Source organism: Styela clava, chromosome 7, assembly GCF_964204865.1.
Source record: "Styela clava chromosome 7, kaStyClav1.hap1.2, whole genome shotgun sequence".
In the NCBI taxonomy this organism is placed as follows: domain Eukaryota; kingdom Metazoa; phylum Chordata; class Ascidiacea; order Stolidobranchia; family Styelidae; genus Styela; species Styela clava.
Window position 1 is genome coordinate 1,715,191 of NC_135256.1, and position 18,993 is coordinate 1,734,183.

The 18,993-nt window shown below is 37.1% G+C and overlaps 1 protein-coding gene across 1 annotated transcript in view; it reads left to right on the plus strand.

The window, feature by feature from the left end:
• The first annotated feature begins 554 nt into the window (after nt 1-554).
• Nucleotides 555-18,993, plus strand: part of LOC144425174 (uncharacterized) — a 114,558-nt gene continuing 96,119 nt past the window's right edge. The window contains exon 1 of the mRNA XM_078114614.1: nt 555-628. The gene's annotated coding sequence lies outside the window, so the exon portion shown is untranslated. The remainder of the gene's footprint in view (nt 629-18,993) is intronic.

The window sequence follows — 18,993 nt, forward strand, 5'->3', positions numbered from 1 at the left end:
TTCGAATTTTCATGTGGGAGATCAACGTGAATTCTGTGATCACCAATGTAGTGAATAAAGAATAGTGTTTTTTTTTTTATCTTTACCATTAAAGTGTTTCCAACAATAGGCGTGTTGTTGAAATCGTGGATCACCTCCCTCCCATTCCTTCCTTGAATATGCAGTAAAACAAAACAAAGTATTTAACCAACTGTTCACTGTTGGCGAAACTATCGGGAGGTAGGAAAAAGAATGTTAAATTTTTTTTTACGTTAAGTGATAGTGAGAAAATAGCAAAGACTGAAATAGTTCTGCATTTGGTGCCGACTGCCGGTTCCGCACGTCACGGTTTCGTACCGGTACTGGTCACTGGGTAACGTCGGATGTAGGATAGGATTTACATATTTATCCCAAGGGAGAGGAAGACGATGAGACTTCTTAACCATATGGTGAACACGGCGAATTAATTTGCTATAGCGACACCTCACGAATATAGTGGCAATGTGGGTATGGCGATAATAGGAACTACGATTATCCTATTATCGCCACTTAATGTCAAACATTTTTTTTTAAATAGCTTTTCACTTTAAATACATAATCATTTGCTCTGAAATTTTCAATTATTAAAGAGTGTTGCTGCTGCTAGAAGGTTATTACTTTTATTTATTTCAAACATTTATGTAGGCACTACGAGATTTGTTTTTCACTTCAAAGTTATATATGATGACGTCATCAAAATTGAAAATTCAATTTCATGTCGGGTATGGGATTAGTTACCCGTACTGGTCTGCCGGTAGTTACCGGTATTTGTTTTTCGGATGCATGGACTTGATGGAAGCCGTAACCAACCACGGTTACATGAACCACCCTACGGCAGCGAGGAGTCCAGCAATCCTCTGCAAATAATCATCCGTCATCCCCGCAGGCCGCATGGCATTCGACCCTGCGAACCCACGCTGAGTAATTTGAGGTGCGGTGGCAAGTGTATTCCTAAGCACGAGAGCCACACCGCCGCATCATGTAACATGGATAATGAGACTGCCGAATCATGTTGCAGTATTGTGATTAGGACATAAGCAGTCCTGGATTCAGTATGATCAGATTAACCGGTGAACGCATCCTTGTTTTTTGTCTAACGTTAGCTGGGTTCAGGCATTACAGTAAATGGGTAACTGGGGCAGAACTATTAGGGCTGTAAAAAATGAAAACACCACAAATAATACTCTACTTGATCAAGTCTTAAAAGCATTTTGGGGTGCTGACATGAAAAGAGAATTGGATATGGTAGTGACAGAATTTCGGGCTGACAGACGTATTAAATCATTAGACAAAAATAACCCGTGGGAAGAGTTAATAAAATACGTCAAAGTGAAAAAAAAATGATTACGACGACTAAATAGATCATATAATGTGGTGTTACGCTTTAATGGGGCTATATATATACACAAAAAAGTTACGCTATTGACCTAAATGTTCACTTCAAAAATAGGTGCTAAAATAAAATCGTCTAATTGCCGTGGTGTGCGAATTACCCGTCCACGCCAAGTAAGGCTGTCTTGTGTTTGCGCGTTAAAAATGGGAGGGCTAGCTTTAGAATGTACTGGTTGGCCGGTTGTAATAATACGGTGGATTGTGTTATGCTTCGCCCTAACAGATGCATGTCGAAAGTTCATCAACGCTATCGTTCGGGTGGGCGGAAAGCGCAAAAACAATGCCAGGTGGCAAACGGTGGAAGAACATTTCCTTCAAAAATTCCTGATTACAGTTTGAGAAATCATCTGGGCAAATTACACTTCGCAGTTTCAGCAAAATCTCGGTCGGTTTAAGATGATAAAATCGACAGTTAAAAACTTAGATTTCAGTCAGATACAACGATCTTTGGGCAACTTTTGTATCGGAAACACGCTGACAGCACTCGAAACTGCAATACAATACTATAATATGAGTTAGTACCCTTGTTCTATTTACAATATGGTTATACTTCCGAAAATATACCTCATTCGAATAAATAACACAATCTCCGGTTTGAGCGGTCCATTACCACAGCTGCTGAATAAACCCAGATACACGAAAAGAATCAATTTGAACTCGGAGTTGACAGGCAAACATAATTTTGAGCAAACATAATCGAAATATATTCAGTGTAAAATCTTGGTTATGAACTCGGAGTTGACAGGCAAACATAATTTTGAGCAAACATAATCGAAATATATTCAGTGTAAAATCTTGGTTAATCAAAAACTCATAAAGTGCGGAAAAATTATATGACCAAGGTAAAAAAGGACCGCCGATAACTAAGGAGAAATCCCGTGATCGCCGACTACAAAAGGAAAAAAAAAGATACGCGGCCCGATCGAATAGAATCAACACCTGCCAATTTCCAGTTGCTGTGCCATATATTGCTATGTTTAGAGAATAGATGGACTAAGTGAGAAACCGTATACCAACCGGAAAATATTAATATATTGCCCTCATAATCATTGCCCATCTAAAACAAAATAGGATTGTTCGTTCCCCATGTCTCACAAAATGGGCGCTTTTCGTGAGCAGCGACAAAATGTAGCGCAACCAGTTTATCTGAGTTTGGTATCATTTTCAAAATATGTATACGAATGATCCGGCATTCACATAATTCCACAAGGATGTCGACTGCGTTCACGAGGAAACGAAAAGAAACAAGGCGCGATCGAAAAGAATAAAAGCTTGGTGAAACTCTAGCTTTTCTCTTCGAATTTGACGTTTCTCACGTAATAACGATGCATCTCACATGCAGGGCTATAGCGTCATATATTGCTATGTTGAGAGAATAGATGGACTGACATGGACAACGTACACATTAACTCTCTGAAATATCAATAGCATTTCATCGTTACCCATTTTCTTACAAAATTATCGCTCTTTTCTAAAACGGCGACAAAATTCAGCGCAACCCAAGTTCACAAACTCTGATATAATTTTTAAAATCATATGGGAATGACAAACCGACATTTTCATATATTCTCAAAATTTGAAATTGATAGAACTGTTTCAATAACAATGTGCCTCCAATTTGTCATAGTTTGCACATTTTTAGAAGTTACTAATAAAAGATATTTTATTTAAAAGTATTTAGAACTGATATATCGTTTGAATTTGAAGCGCTAAAACTCTGGGATGTCAACACCGTCAATATTTCAAAACCAAGATATATCAAGTCTTGACCTCTGCCATATTTAACAACCTTTTGGGCGATTAGTATCGTAAATAGCAAAAACTTGACGTGGCTCTTTAAAGTAAGATTGGAGACATCTCCCAAACAATACGAGATAACACAATCAGTCGAAACGTCAATATATCTCCACCCAATGCTGAAAATAAATTTAGTTTATTACCTTTTATAAATATGATTTAAACTCTCCCTACTCATTTTGTCGGTAAAGCTTTGACAACATACATTATTAGTTATTACCAAAGCCTTTGTTAACAAACCTATCCCAGCCCACCTGTCTTAGATATTTAAACAACCACAAATATATAAAAAATTATTGGTCGCTTTACATACATAGCTTATACGTAAATTGCAACGCATTTCCTTATGTGTCAGGTTTTGCTCAAACGCGTCAAAGCTATAGATGGGAATACGTGGGACAGGAAATTGAGTCAATCCTTGTACAAGATTACTGGGCTATTTATAAATTAAGATTCCAACAACACACTGTATTGCTGGACTATTTGTTGAAATCGAAATTCCAGCAAAGAAATGTGGTTCAAAAAATGATTCACTTAAATGGTGTTACAGAGTTATAGTCCGATAAACTTTTTGAACCAAAACTTCAATTTTCTAGTCGTGTATAAAGGATTGTTTAAATGAGTCCATTTTACAGGTTTGAGCGATTTCGATTTCAGAGGCGACCAAAATGTTTGTAAATTCTTTCAGTATTTGAAGTTTAACCCCTTCCCTTAAATTAATTCGTCTGCGTCTTAACAAACTGAATTTTGAAGTATTTATTTCATTTGTGAATCACCAACAGATCCTACCAGTCGTGATGATCACGGGTAAGGTGTTAGGTATCTTGTACTCTAACATAATTGGAATGGCGATTCGCAAATTGATTATCTAAAAAACATCCAAATTGTGCCACGCAAATATTAAACCAGAAACAGTCTTCTGAACTTCTAAAAGTCTTTTAAACACAATATTGAATACAAGAGATATTTTAATTCTGTCGTTTACTTCAAATAAGAAAAGGTTAAAGTTCTCAATCAGAATCCAAAAGCGTGGAAAATAAAAGCAACCACTATTTCATAGCTTTATTTGAAAGTTGAAACCCCGAATTTCGAGTCAAGACTTTTATTTGAACTAGAAGTAAACATTCCGAGTCAAGACTTCAAACTTTTTGAATTACAAGGAGATTTCATGGCGAGCACTAGTTCGAAAAGCTGTGGATCCGGTTCAATAGAGTTCGTAATGACTCGAATATTCTCAGTATCTATTAGCGCTTAAGTCTTCGCTCGTAACTTTACTGCAAAGATGAGTCGCTTGATTCTGAATTAGCATGATAATAAGCAAAGTAAAAGGAAATATGCTGACTTTATATTGCCTTATTCAATAACAGAGAGCTGAAAAAGCTTAACTGAATCAACGAAAATCTACCTATCCCTCCGATAAACAGTCACAAGCTGATCAGTCACAATTGGAAAAGTTACGATATACCTCCATCCAGTTGCAATGAATAACGCATTTCACTACTCAGGGGTATTTTTTAACAATCACATGACCAGTTTGGAATCTGGTAAACAGTTCAGTCGTGCGTTTCATTGCGAGGGTGTTTCATAGACTTTGCAGCCAACAACTTTATGCGAACAGTCCACCATTAATAAGCAGGCGTAAATATTGCGTATTGTCCGTCCGCATTTGGAACCTTTAAATATATTGAATTCTTCAGTTATTCACATATGTAATCTGTTAAAATTGATCAAACACATTAACTGTATTGAATTTCTAAAAAATTTCACCTCATTATTCATTTCCCCGTTCCTCAGTCATAGATGCAGTAAGAATCGAATCGTTAACAGTCTTTCGAAGGTTTGAACCAGTTCGAGCGATAAGTAATGCAGGTTTGCGATCTACACTGTACCTCCCATACTAAAATGTAGAATAATTGAACTAACTTATTCAACCACTGCCTGTACTGTAAATATCTAATGACAATGGCTTTTGTTATATCGGGTGGCGAGAATAAACGGACAATTTATATTGTTATGTCATAACTTCGTAACATTCTTGTTGCTAAGGCTGCAGACCTAGACTACCGCAGTAGTTCATTTATTGTTGGATTTATTAAAAGCCCTAATTATTACAATTTTCATCGCTGAAATTTTAGTACGTTTTCGTACCAGTTTGTGGCTAGACGTGAACGTGGATTTCGAACCTTATTTTACAAACAGACATGCCATCTAGTACCTATAGTATATTTCAGAATGCGCATTACCACTGATTCAAAAAAATAACCTCCAATTAGATTTATTATTTTCGTTTCAAATCTAACAGCCATTCTCATGAAATCCGGCGACCACAATTACCCTAATTCCATTGTTACACGTGTTACCTAAGACGAGGCCGTTTATCTTTTAGTTTCGTAGCGCACATAAGGTAACTACCTGAAAATGATTTTAAAATGTTCCTTAGAAATTTAGTAACAAATATTGCCTTGTTCCCACTTCCGAAAGTTGCGCGTTTTAGGGAAAAGACGCTTTTACTACAATAAATATGTGTTGCCATTTGTCCTATATTCCTCTTCTTTATTTTCTTCATTTCTGGGCCAATGAACACAGGCTTGAGAGGAAAATAATCAATTTTACTGATGTCGGTTTGTCTAAATCTAAATTCATAGAGTCGACTAGTACCTGGGGAAGCAATGATAAGTTATGCCGGAGTGAAAAGTAAAGTAGCATTGGAAGCGATTACGAAGTGAGAAATAGTGCCAAGAACTTTGCTCGTTTAACTTCGCTAGTTGCCTCAGCAAGCCATAACACTAGTCAATTCAGTGACATTAGTGATGCAACAATATGTCAAAAGATTTTTTGGTTAATTTTATGACGAAACAACACAAAATGCGTTTTTTTGATCCCTCTCCGAATGCGACGCGGGCCACAGATATTGATGTGGCGGGCCACATGTGGCCCGCGGGCCTGGGTTTGGACCACCCTGCTGCTATCAGTGCTATAAAATGGATCAAACAAGAAGTCTTGAAACGTAAAAGTATATGAGAATCATAACAGTTGCAAACAGCATAAATGGGCTATTCATAATGAAATACTTTCGCACTTTTCTGCAATTGCAACTTCCCATCAAACTGATGTTGGTGACTTCATTGAGTTTTTCAATTCATCTTTTTTTTTTCTCAACTATGAAGATCTTTTGAGGTTAACAAAGCATTAATAAATAAATCTGAGGAATTGGTTTGTTCACTGTATGGAGAGGATATGAAGAATGTAAATGATACCAAGGCATGTCTTTTAAACACTGGCAAACATATGGATTAAACTCTTCACCCAACAATGATTCACTGGAGAAGCATGTGGGGCAAGAAGCAAGGAAGCTGATTGCAAATTACCAGGCAGGACTTCATCATTGTTGCCTATTATTCTCCCACCTATCGGCCATAGATGTGTTCTTGATAAGGATGTGTAAGGGTCATGGATTTACGAAGTGCATTATTGATACAATTATCCGTGGGTTTATTTACACTAGGTGTTGCGAGAGAGCAGTCACCTTCTGACTTTGGAATAGTATCACGTGCCGATCACTTGTGTTCTCGACGTACTTACTGCGCGTTAGGCTAATTGCCCCGTCTGCCGTTCTTAGTTAGTTCTGGCTCTCCCAACATGGACTTGTATTTGTAATTGATTCGTGTTTCTGTAGGTGTAACAATTATGTTTTCTTACTGTTTAGAAATCTATTGGTACTGCATTTGTTTATACCCGAGTGACACTATAATTAATTACCGGCTTTTTTGTACCTCACCAACTGTTGGCGAGTGTTATTGTGTTCGACCTGATTTTGCAATCCTTGATCGTCTGTTACACGTTTTCCAAGTTATAATACATTTGATTGTATCCAGTCAAGTAGACTGTTGTTTATGGGTATTTTCAGGACACAGGCTGTAATATTCGTTCGTGAAGGTGCTGTCCCGCCAGAGCATAATAAGAAAAAGATCGCGTCCACAAGTTAATTTTTAGTATCAACATCTGTGGCACACTGTGATTCAAGTGGACATCGTTTTAGAGTTGGCACAGCGTGACCACCACTACAGATGTTTTGCGGGTTAAATTGATGGATCTACTTCCAGACCCCAAATCAGTTCTTGAGTTGGCAAACTGCAAGTGTAAGAAAATAGTCAAAATAATTCATTTTTTGTATTGACTGCAAAAACAACAGTACACTTATAGTCTATAGAGCAGAACTCGATTTTCGAGATAGTAAATTTCGGAAACAATTTAGAAGAAAGTGAATAAGATATTGAAGTTGATATATTAAATATTTTTTTTTGAACAATCTGTTAGTGTCGTTAACCTGTTTGTAGAAATATTATTGCCTTTGTTCAAATACATAACCACATAATCTGTTCACTATGTTATGTACATAATGTACATTCATTTCATTTTCTTGACTTCTCCGGTAAATTTCTGAGTGAGAAATAACTGATTTATTTGTGTTTTTGTGCTCACGATGTTAATTTTTGTGAATTCGTTGCTTAAAAATAAATACGTTATAGTTTCTTTAAAATTAATGCAACTTCTTATGCTGTTCTTGTTGTAAACTGCTTGTGGTTATTACATAAAATTTATTCGGTAATCTGAATCAGCGTTGTTGGTGTTCCTGCTTGAAGACCTTTCGAGGTCCCTCGCGATCCCTGTCACACAATTGAAGTATTTTTTGTTGTTGCGTACATGTATGTCATATTTTTCGTAATCTACCTAATAAATTAGTTAGAAACAGAAATGGTATTTTAATGTAATATTTCTCAACGGCTATCAATTTCTCGCGTTTTTTTTTACGCAACAGGAGTCCAGAAGGTTGCAGGTCGATTTGGAAATTATTAGAAACATTGAAAATTGGCAACAAAGCGATTTTTACTGTTCAATTTCGTCATAATCGCTACTTTTTTGCCCCCTGAACGTTTTCCTATTACCGTCTTTGTTCTTGTGCGCAAGTATTAATTCTTGCCGATCGGCGGAATCGAAGTTTCATATTTTGGTATAACTATATGCGTTCACATCGGCGACAGATGTTCATGACATGAGCGGGCGATTTTGAATTCCCACTTAATTTTATTCTGATATTTATCTTTTGCGCCGGCTTTGATCTAACTTATCGCCGTTTGCAAATTAAACGTCCCAGTTTTAAGCGAATAATATTATCATTATTGACAATGGGATGCACACATTTATTAAGACGATAATTGGGTTTCTTATGCTCTACACTGGTGTCGGTGTTATTTCCGAAATAAATCAATTAGATATTGTCATTGCGTGAATCCTGAATGTTGATTTGAAAGCTGAAATAAAGGCATTTCTATGTGGTCATTAGGCGAGATGACGATAAAGAGCACTTTTTTAACGAAATCTTACATGCGCGAACAGATGCCAAAACAAAAGTAAACAATTTTGTGCCCAATTGCTTTTGTGCCTAGAAGAGAAGACGCTGATTAGAATTATTCACTTCAAGTTTTAAAATTTTCTTTTCCAACAAAACAATACCGCGACCATTATCATATAGCTAAAATTGTTACCTACAAATTCACAATTTTATTTACGGGATTTGCGATTCAACACTTCACATGGCGATTGAAACATACACGTAATGCGAACAAAAATTAGAGAAAACATAAATAAAGGCATTTCATGGTGAAGGGTGACGCGAAAAAACCAATGTTGGTTATCTAGCAGCGACACCTGTGATAAATGTCTAACTTTGATACAAGTAGAATAGAATAAATCGAACACATTTAAGCAGTGAAGGAAAGAATGTCCAAGAAAATCCAAAACCGTAACAAAAAAAGAGACTCCAGGCACAACCAGGGTAAAAAGAGACTCCAGGCACAACCAGGGTAACCATGGGCAACAGTATAGTAATATAACAGCAGTCTGACCACAGTCAGCGTCGTGGAACCCTACAAGAATATTGCTTTTGAGGCCGCGCGGTATGATAGTGGCCATGTACGCCGGGATACGTAATTAAGGCAGTTAGTTATTAAGAAATATATTTTGAAATATAAGCACATCTTGATGGTTACAATTATCTTAAATATGGGAGCAAGTTCAAGAAAGTATTGGCACTGTGGTAGGGTTTCCAGAACTGGAGTCATTGGAAAATTGGGGCACTGTGGTATGGTTTCCAGAACTGGAGTCATTGGAAAATTGGAGGAAGGAATTGGTATTGGATGAAAATACAATCCAATTCATGTAAACAGAGAAATGGAAAATTAACAGGTAAATACATCATTCAATTCTATGTTGTGAACTAAGAAATGCAAAAAGTTGAAAATACCAGACAACACAATTAGAATATAAAATATAGAGACACTAGTTTAAGAACCAAATAACAATTAATATAAATAAATCAATATTAATTCAGAGAGCAGGATCACTAAATCAAAAAGACCCTTATCATAGAAACCAGAACAAAATATGACCCATGAATTATTCGATTATATCCTTAGGTAGGCATAATCTCACCCTTTAAGGTTTAGTGAGGTAATCAATTACTGGGTACATTTTTGCATATACAGCGAAGGGCAAAACTGTGGGGATTATGGAAGAGAATCACTAAAATCGAATCCTTCACAACAGCCTTGTTCCAGGTTGTGGGGGACACTTTTATATGCTGTGGATCTGAACAAGTATTGAACTAACAATGGCAAGGCAAATGCTGATAGCACATCAAATCAAGGTGCTGGCAGGAGACGGGTAAGAAGAAAGTAAAAAATTTTTATACTTTACTTTGAATGTGGCATAGGTGGAGTCACGTAAACCATTGGGAATACTATTCCAGGTTATAATAACGCCTTTATATTTCAGGGAGTTCTGAGTTTTGCCCGTTGAAAAGCGGGGTACAAATAAATTGGATCTTGTCGAAGAGCGCGTATTATGTTCATGTGCGTTACTAAGCTTAACAAAATAATCGTCAAAAGCTGCAGGCAACTGGTGGTTGTGAAATAGATGCATTACTTTAGAGATTTCTAGTTTGTGGATGTCGGATAGTTTTAACACCTTGGTCTTATGGTATAGGGTGTTTATGTTAGAACGAAAAGGCGTCCTAGAGAGAACTCTAACGGCCCTATTCTGGAGAACCTCTAATTTACGCAAATTTGTCTGGGTTGCAGAGCCCCATGCATAGGCTTACCATACGTCCCGGTTTAGCCGGGACAGTCCCGGTTTTGACGAGCTGTCCCGGCGTCCCGGCCGGTTGACTCAAATGTCCCGGTTTGTCAGCACGACTGTCGTGGGTAAAAAATTCATATTCATTATTATTACTATTTTTTTTCAACGGTGGCAGTCCATTTACCACTGTTTGCGACACACTTCGCTAGTTCAGAGAGAAAGAAATTGCTCTATTGTTATGTCACAATCGGTATATGTTTTACTATCACACTGCTATTCATGGCCAAAGTTTTGACTGCACCTCTAAATTAATTTTTCTTTAGCCTAAATTTGCGTTAACTTGTAAATATACACAGTTAGAATTTCTAATGTCCGCTGTCTGATAAGCGGATTCGCTGATTTTGCACGCTTAGCCAGAAATAAATGAGAGTCGGTGATTTTTAATTGCATTGCTCCGCTGTTCTCCTCTGAACCTAATGACGATTTACTTTAAACCAGTTTCGTATCAGTAACCTTCGATGCATCAAACAGAAAAAATTTAAAGCTTGTTCCAGTTGTGGTTCGTTATTTTTTACCTGATAATGGTGTGAAGATAAAACTATTAGAATTCAAATCTTTACCCAGGGAAACCGCCAAAACTTTTACTGAATACTTGCTCTCTGTTCTCGGAAAAGTTGTTGGATTCTGGGCGGATAACTGCAGCACCAACTTTGGAGGCGTAAAAGACGAAAAACAAATAATGCTTTTTTTTCAAACTAAAAGAAATATAACCGGTATAGATTGAGCGGCTCATGTAGTTCAACACTGCACTGCGATGCCCTTTCCAACATGCAGTAGATACTTTGCCTGTTTGTGTTGTTGTCAGAATGTATGATTATTTTTACATTCACACTGTCCGAGTAACAGAGCAGAAACCATTCTGCGATTTTGTTGATATTGGATATCAACGGCTACTACAGCATGGCAACACTCGGTTTCTCCCTTTATTACCTGCTTTGCAAAGGATTACGGAAATGTTTGAAAGCTTGATAAGTTATTCAAATTCTCAAGAAGGATGTCCTACTCTTATGCTTAAATGTTCCAACGTACGAACTTCACTTGAAATTTGTCCTTTGCCAGCTCAACTACTTCAGCAAAATTTCATTTAATTTTGGAAAAAGATAATAGTAATGCCTTAGATCAGGGGTCGGCAACCTACGGCCCCCGGGCCGGATCCGGCCCGCAGAGTATTATAATCCGGCTCGTGACGCTTCACTGAATTATAGTAACAAAACAGCCGTTTTGACGATTATATTTTTTGAACTAAATCATATTATAACCTTACAAGTATATAATTCACAATTACTCGTTTAATGAGCCTTTAATTTAATTATAATTAGACAAATGGCAACAAAACGCGGAAAAGTTGATGCTAAGTGCAAATTCAAGGGCGCTGAAAATATTCAAATGGAATTTTTTGAGATGCAATGAAGAAATAAATCTATATTCTATTCGAGAGATGTATTACTGCTTGATTTTTATTATAAAAAGTATCATCCGTTCGGTTTCAGCTTTCTAAAAATGTGTGCGGCCCGCCAATGACTCGCAACCCTTAATTTTGGCCCGCGATCGACAAAAGGTTGCCGATACCTGCCGTAGATGTCAAAGGTGAAGCTAAATTTGAAGGAAAAAGAGTAAAGTCTGTTAATTCCGTCGCAATCGCTTGTACTTCTGAAATCCTTGGAACGCTCTAGCAAAATCGACGTAATGTTTGCGATTTTTACGAGAAATGTCTATCGTAGCTGCATGAGGAAGCCTACAATGCTGTCAGGCCAAACATATGGACAAATTTGAAGGGTGAAATAAACTGGACTGAAGTGATTGGTCTTCAAAATTGATAAATGATATATATGTTTGGTTGGCTAGTCAGGTTTTGAATAGCGATGCACTTTTCGACAAATACCGATGAAGAGATATTTATCTGAGCATGGTTCAAATGCAATTTGGCTTACTTTACCGGTTGAAATTAGGTAGACAGAGATGTTTAACGTTTTTTCTAACAGAAATATTAGCATTTCGAATTTGCAGAAACTCGTAGATTTTGTTTGCCGGAACATCGGCATCTGTTGAACGGAACGGATGGTGATGTCTCTTGTTATCAGTTTTATGAAAAAATCAGAACATGAATTTTTGAGAAGGGTTCCATCTGCGGACAATACTTTTGGTCTAAATAAATAATACTCGTACAAACTATTTTTTTGTGTTTTTCCTAATTCAATGATCAGTAGAGATTTACAGCCGTATACTATATACCCTTAATGACATGGTAGACGTTTCAATATTACAAAGACTGGCAATCGACCGAATGTTTGCCAAATCGCACCGTCCCGGTTTTTTGTTTCAGATTTATGGTAAGCCTACGGCCATGCAGCTATGGCATATTGGATGTGTGACTGGAATATGGCAAAATATACGGTTCGCAGGTTTATATCATGGACGTAATGCCGAAGCTTGCCCAGAATTCCCACAGATCTTGACAGTTTCTTATGGATTTCAGTGATATGAGTGTTCCATTTTAGATGACTGTCAATATGGAGTCCGAGATATTTATGAGAAGGGACAACTTCAAGCGAAATACCATTAATTTTAACTGTAAAGTTGGCAAGTCTAGTGCTAGTTTTGGGACAGAATATCATCACCTTCGATTTATCAACATTCACTGTGAACTTATTACAAATCATCCAATCATGAACTTTGTTTATTTCAGTGTTCACTTTGGTTTGGAGCGAAGTTAAAAAGTCTTTTGCACTGTGAAGCAGGCACGCATCGTCGGCAAAGAGTTTGGTCAGAAATATTGAACTGTTAGAGAAGTCATTAATTGCGATCAAGAATCCAAGTGGTCCTAGTACACTACCTTGAGGAATTCCGCAATAGATGGGGAACACTGGAGACCTGTGAGAATCCACCTCCACAAATTGTGAACGACCGGACAGGTAATTAAATAATAGATTGCCTGCAGCACCTCGGAAACCATAATGTCTAAGCTTATGGGATAGAATTCTATGATTGACGGTATCAAAAGCTTTCTTCAAATCGAGAAAGATACGACAAATTCTCCTTTGTCCAGTTTATCGAAAATGAAAGAGGTTAAATCAAGAATAGCGTGACTGATGGAAGTATTAGTTTGAAAGCCAAATTGACATTTGTTAATTAGGTTGAAATTTGTACAAAATTTAAGGATTCTCTTATATAATAATTTTTCTAAGATTATACCTATGGAGGGTAGAATGGAAATGGGCCTGTAATTTGATGGATCATTTTTTTTACCACTTTTAAATATGGGAACCACTCTAGCAATCTTTAAAGAAGAAGGGAAAATGCCTAATGTAAAGGCTGAATTAAAAAAGTGGGTTATGGTAGGTGATATTATATCGGCAACTGTTCCTAGAAAGTGGGATGGAACACCATCGGGCCTAACTGCTTTACTCTTTTTCAGATTTAAAATTATTTGGATAATCTCCGTGGAAGAAGTGGGTTCGAGAAAAAAGGAGTTTTGCATTGGAGCATCCAAGAAGTCGGCGAATGATTTTGAGATATGTGGGATTTTATCTGCAAGATTCTTTCCGATTGTCGAGAAGTATTTATTAATAACACTGGCAATCGTAACTGGGTCGGTCACTGAAGGTCACTGAAGTACCGTTTTCGAGTTCCAATTCTGAGATGGATGTATTATCTATGGACTTGATCTTAATAATGTCGTTAATGGTTTGCCATGAGCGTTTAATATCACCTCGATTGCTTTCGAGGACACTATGGTAGTACATCTGCTTAGATCTCCTCAGCAAATGTGTTAGCATATTTTTATACTTTTTGAAGTAGCTACGTTGGACTGCATTACCCTTTAGAAACTTTTTTTTAAGCATAATATTTTTGTGTTTAATGGACTTACGAATTCCCCTGGTGATCCAAGGTTTATAAGGAAGTTTGTTTTCTGTGCGTGATAAGGGTCGTAATGGGGCATGTTTGTTGATTAAGCATTTCAGATAGCCAAGAAAAGTTTCAAAACAGCTGTTAAAATTTCTTTACAAAGATAAACGGTTGTATAGTTGTTACACATTGACTCAACTTGGGCTCTGAATATTTCGCTACAGAATTTTGTCATATCGCGCTTCATACGAACCTTTGTTTTTGTGATTAAATCAATACCTGAAATTGTACACATGACAGGAAAGTGGTCAGTAAGGTCACGAAGTAGAATAAATGATGACGAACAATAGTTCCCGGTATTTGTGTATATATGGTCTATAAGGGTGTGGGAGTAGGGGGTCACTCTAGTGGGTTTCGTAATTACTGGGAATGCATGATATGACATGAGCATATCAAAATATTTGGCAGTGGCATTATCATGGGTGTCAAGAAGGTTAATATTGAAATCACCTAATATGAAAAAGTTTTTTTTTGCCATTGTCAGTTTCTCGAGTACGCGATCCATCCGTTATTAGATTGACAAACGTTTAATTGAGTGTAACTCCGAACTGAACTCCTCGGAAGTCATTAAGCACACAATGTATTGAATGCTAAATGTTTGTATATTGTAAAGTTGCACAATCCCATTGATCTGAATAACAGATGATGAAATACACTTAAAACCTTAACGCAAGTATGCGATGAAAACAAATTTCATACTAACAAAAAACGATAAACACTGAGCGAGAGAAAATATATCAAAGGAAATGAATTAGGGCAACGACCTTCTTTCAGGCAAATAACATGCACTATCATCAATACGTGGTGAAAAATATTAAAATACACTGTAACTATCCTTATGTACTCGCTGCAGTACAACCATTATTCATAGCTGCAACCCTAGCAACAGGGCAGCCAGTTCGTAGTTAGAAATAAAATATTTGCAAGCTCCACTGACGCAGTAATAAGTTGCGTTCAAGTAGACAAAAAGAGACGTCTTTTCACACAGTAGCATTAGAACAGTGGGCTAGTGGTCGTTTATCTCCCTAAGCGACAAATGATTAAAATGTGTCAAATTCATGTAAATGATATAAGACTAGCAAGCATTTCTCAATGGATTTGATGACTAAAGAGCATTATGCTAAATATATTGAAGCGGATTTTGATTCTCATGTCTTCTAAAATTCTAACATACGGAAAAGTGACGCGCTATGTTAGCTATATGGTTTCCAAGCATTTTCAGTCAAGATTAGCTAGCATTTCTCGGAGGATTTGATGCTATGGTTCCTAAGCATTTTCATGACATATCCTATTTGCCGTAAGTCTATACTCTAAGACTAGCAAGCATTTCTTGAAAGATTTTATGACTAAAGAACAAGCTATATGGCATCCCAATTGTTGATTAATTCCAAATATTCTTTGGGAAATGTGGTTTTGTGTTTACGTTGAGTGAAAACAATGTTATGTTTCCTGATATGATATTGTACATGATTTTGGCTATGCATGACTTATCATTATGCCAAATCGGTTTAAACAGATTTTTAAATAGGCTCCATAAATTCTTGATATTTAGCTATTTTTTCTAAATAAGCTTACTGTTAGGTTGAATTCGAAAAATGCCCTATCCGGGTGATCTTGACCGAGCACTGTCCATATCACTTGCTATTCAAAGCAATATTATGGGAATGTAAGCTGACTTCCAAGTCCTTCGATGAAGCTCGTCATCAACATTCAATGATGACATCATGACTACACGACCTAACGTCTTCAATCGTTTTTTCACTCGTTTTTTTCTTTTTCCAGGGTGTAGATATATTTCGACCATCATAAGCGTTGAGTCAAGTTCTTGAAAACAACTGATTTGGCCAATCATTTACTTATCACTGACTGCCCCATCAATAAGACCATCGTGCCATTAGTGAGCCTATTAACTAGGTCTCGCTGACCGAGCAGCAGACTCAAAGTACAGAGTACGAGCGAGAAGCTTTATAATATTCCAACAAGATATTATCCTCCTTTTATTCAGATACGCGTAGATAATTCTATTCATTGTAGATTTGAGTTTCCAAAGGCTTATTTAAAAACAGCGAGTAGCTCGAGCCTACTACTGGTCACCAAAGCCCATATATGCTGGTCACGGACTAACTCTCTCAGAATACAACACGTCTATGACACGACTGTTGTAAATGTTAATATAAAATGGTTCTCTCATCAAGATAGTGCTTGACCAGATACGCGTAGATAATTTCATTCATCCTTTGCTTTCGTAGATTCGATTATATGACATTTTATACTATAGGGCAGGGGTGGGCAACCCCTGGCACGCGTGCCAAACTTGGCACGCGAGTCCATTTATTCGGCAAGCGAGCGATGCCTCGGAAATGAGATCATTCTCCTTCCGATAAAAGACTGAAATATCTGATGAAACCCGATGTTCGTTTAATCATTATGGTTTGTTAACAATCCGTTATTTGTTTAAACTTTTTTTGTCCTTTCATGACGTTTGGCTACAAAAAAATACATTATGCCGTAACAAATGACTGAGCTTTCGAGAAGAGTGCTGCATTCTATTTGCTACATTCCTACCTAATATAACTCGTCTGTGCCACCCTTTTTCGTCATTATTTCTTGAGTTATGAAGTTGTAAGGCTAATGTTGGCCCGAGTTACTTGTTAACTTATTGTTATAAATTGATTCCGAAAGAAATATAAGCGATTAGGGAAGGTTATACAAGAGTGAATGTAGAAAACGAACTATTGCATGATTGGGATGCCATTCCCGAAGATTTTTCGTGTCTTAAAAACTTTGCAACTGCCTTACTCTCCATGTTTTCATTTACATATGCTTATGAATCTTGGTTCTCAGTTATAAACTTCATTGAGTCTCGTAATAAGAGTAGCCTGAAAGATGAAGCCAGTAGTTTGTGTATTTCTTTGTGAGTTATAAAATATAAACTCAATGTAAAATCTCTATCAGCGGTAATGCAGCAGCAGAAGTCTCACTGATATAGAATAAGAAAAGTAATCAAATCTATTTGCCGGACTGATATTTTCCCGATTAGTGAATCTGTCTGTACATGTTTGAAAGGTTAGTTATTGTGTATCTCTGCTTTGAAAGCATTGTTTTTACTTTTGGTTGGCACGCGGAACAATTTTGTCGTTAAATTTAGCCGATTTTGGCACGCGAGCCGAAAAAGGTTGCCCACCCCTTCTATAGGACAACAGTTGAGCTAGAAGTTGTCATTAAGGGTGGAGATCAAAAACCTCACTTAACTTAAACTTGGATTAAGACTAATCTCGGGTTAGTTAAACTCGGTTTAACTTCGATAGTTAACCGGAGATCAAAAACCTAGTTTAGCGGTTACTTAACTAATCCTGGTTTAAGTCAGACGCCACGAGGCATTTCATTAAAACGTCGTGGCATGTTGCTCTTTGACCCCGTATTCCCATGGCGATGACAACGCGAACCCAATTTTGTTATAATTTGCTGTCTTTGCGAAGTCGGTTTTTGATGTATTTCGTTGATTTTGCCGAAGCAAAACAAGCTGGGCGGTAGAACTCCGAAGAGCTGACGCGCATTACACGAAATATCGAAATAATAACACTTCATTATAAATAGAATTCTTCCCACTACTGGTACAGTCTACAACTACAACAGGGTCGGCTAACCTTTTTGGTCTAAGGGCCACATGTAATTCATTAATAATTGCGCGGGCCACTTGACATGGTAGTTATGATCTAGTTTTGCTACACTACTACAGGTTAATAATAAAAAAATACCCTCACATCAATTTTTCACAATTATTAGAACAAAAAAACTGTTGTTTTCCAACCATTGACGGGTCGCCATCAGTGGTTATTCCCGAAAGTTTAGCCAAAGACAATACGCTTAATCATTTTATCACAGCTGTCGAAAAATCAATGCCTCTAGTCAAACCCTTAACAGGGGCAATGGCTGCGGTCTCCACGGTAATTTTATATCATCATTAACTACCCGCAAAAAGATAGCAAGTCGCCAACTGAGCAGTAAACTCAATGTCAGCGCTTCCTCAAGCGCCAAGGAATACAATAAAACATATCCCGCTTTTGCGATTAAAATTCTCGCAATAGAATTCCCAAGCTCTTCAACAAGACGAGTTATGGTCTGTCTTGACAGGCTATTTTTGCAAACACCTAGAAATGCTTCTACATATGGCCTGAGGGACACGAGTTGGACGACCCTGGTCTACAACATCAATTGAATCTAATATTTTCTCCCTAAACCTCAGCGTAACAACAAACAGACTTCAATTATAGAACCCACATCCTACTTAGAGTGAAAACAGACGAAATGAACACACTTCAGCTGAAAACCTATCCCTGGCAAGTTCTGGGCCACAGGCTTCTACATATTTAACATTATATTATTTTGAAAATTTGTATTGCAAAAATAACTAATATTCATTTGTTCAAATGACTGCTAAAATGTGCTGACATTCAAAAAATGGAAAAAGTATGGAATCAATTCGGAAGAGGTGCTAAATTTTATCCTGGCTCTACAGCTTTGAGACAGATGCACACAGACACAGGTGCAATCATAGTTGTTGCTTTCGTTGCTATTTGAAAGTTTTATTTATTTTTGCTTCTGCGAAAGACTCGCCAAGTGACAAAAACTCGACATAACTACGTTTGCTTCAAATGTTTTAGCATGTAAGATTTATTTGTT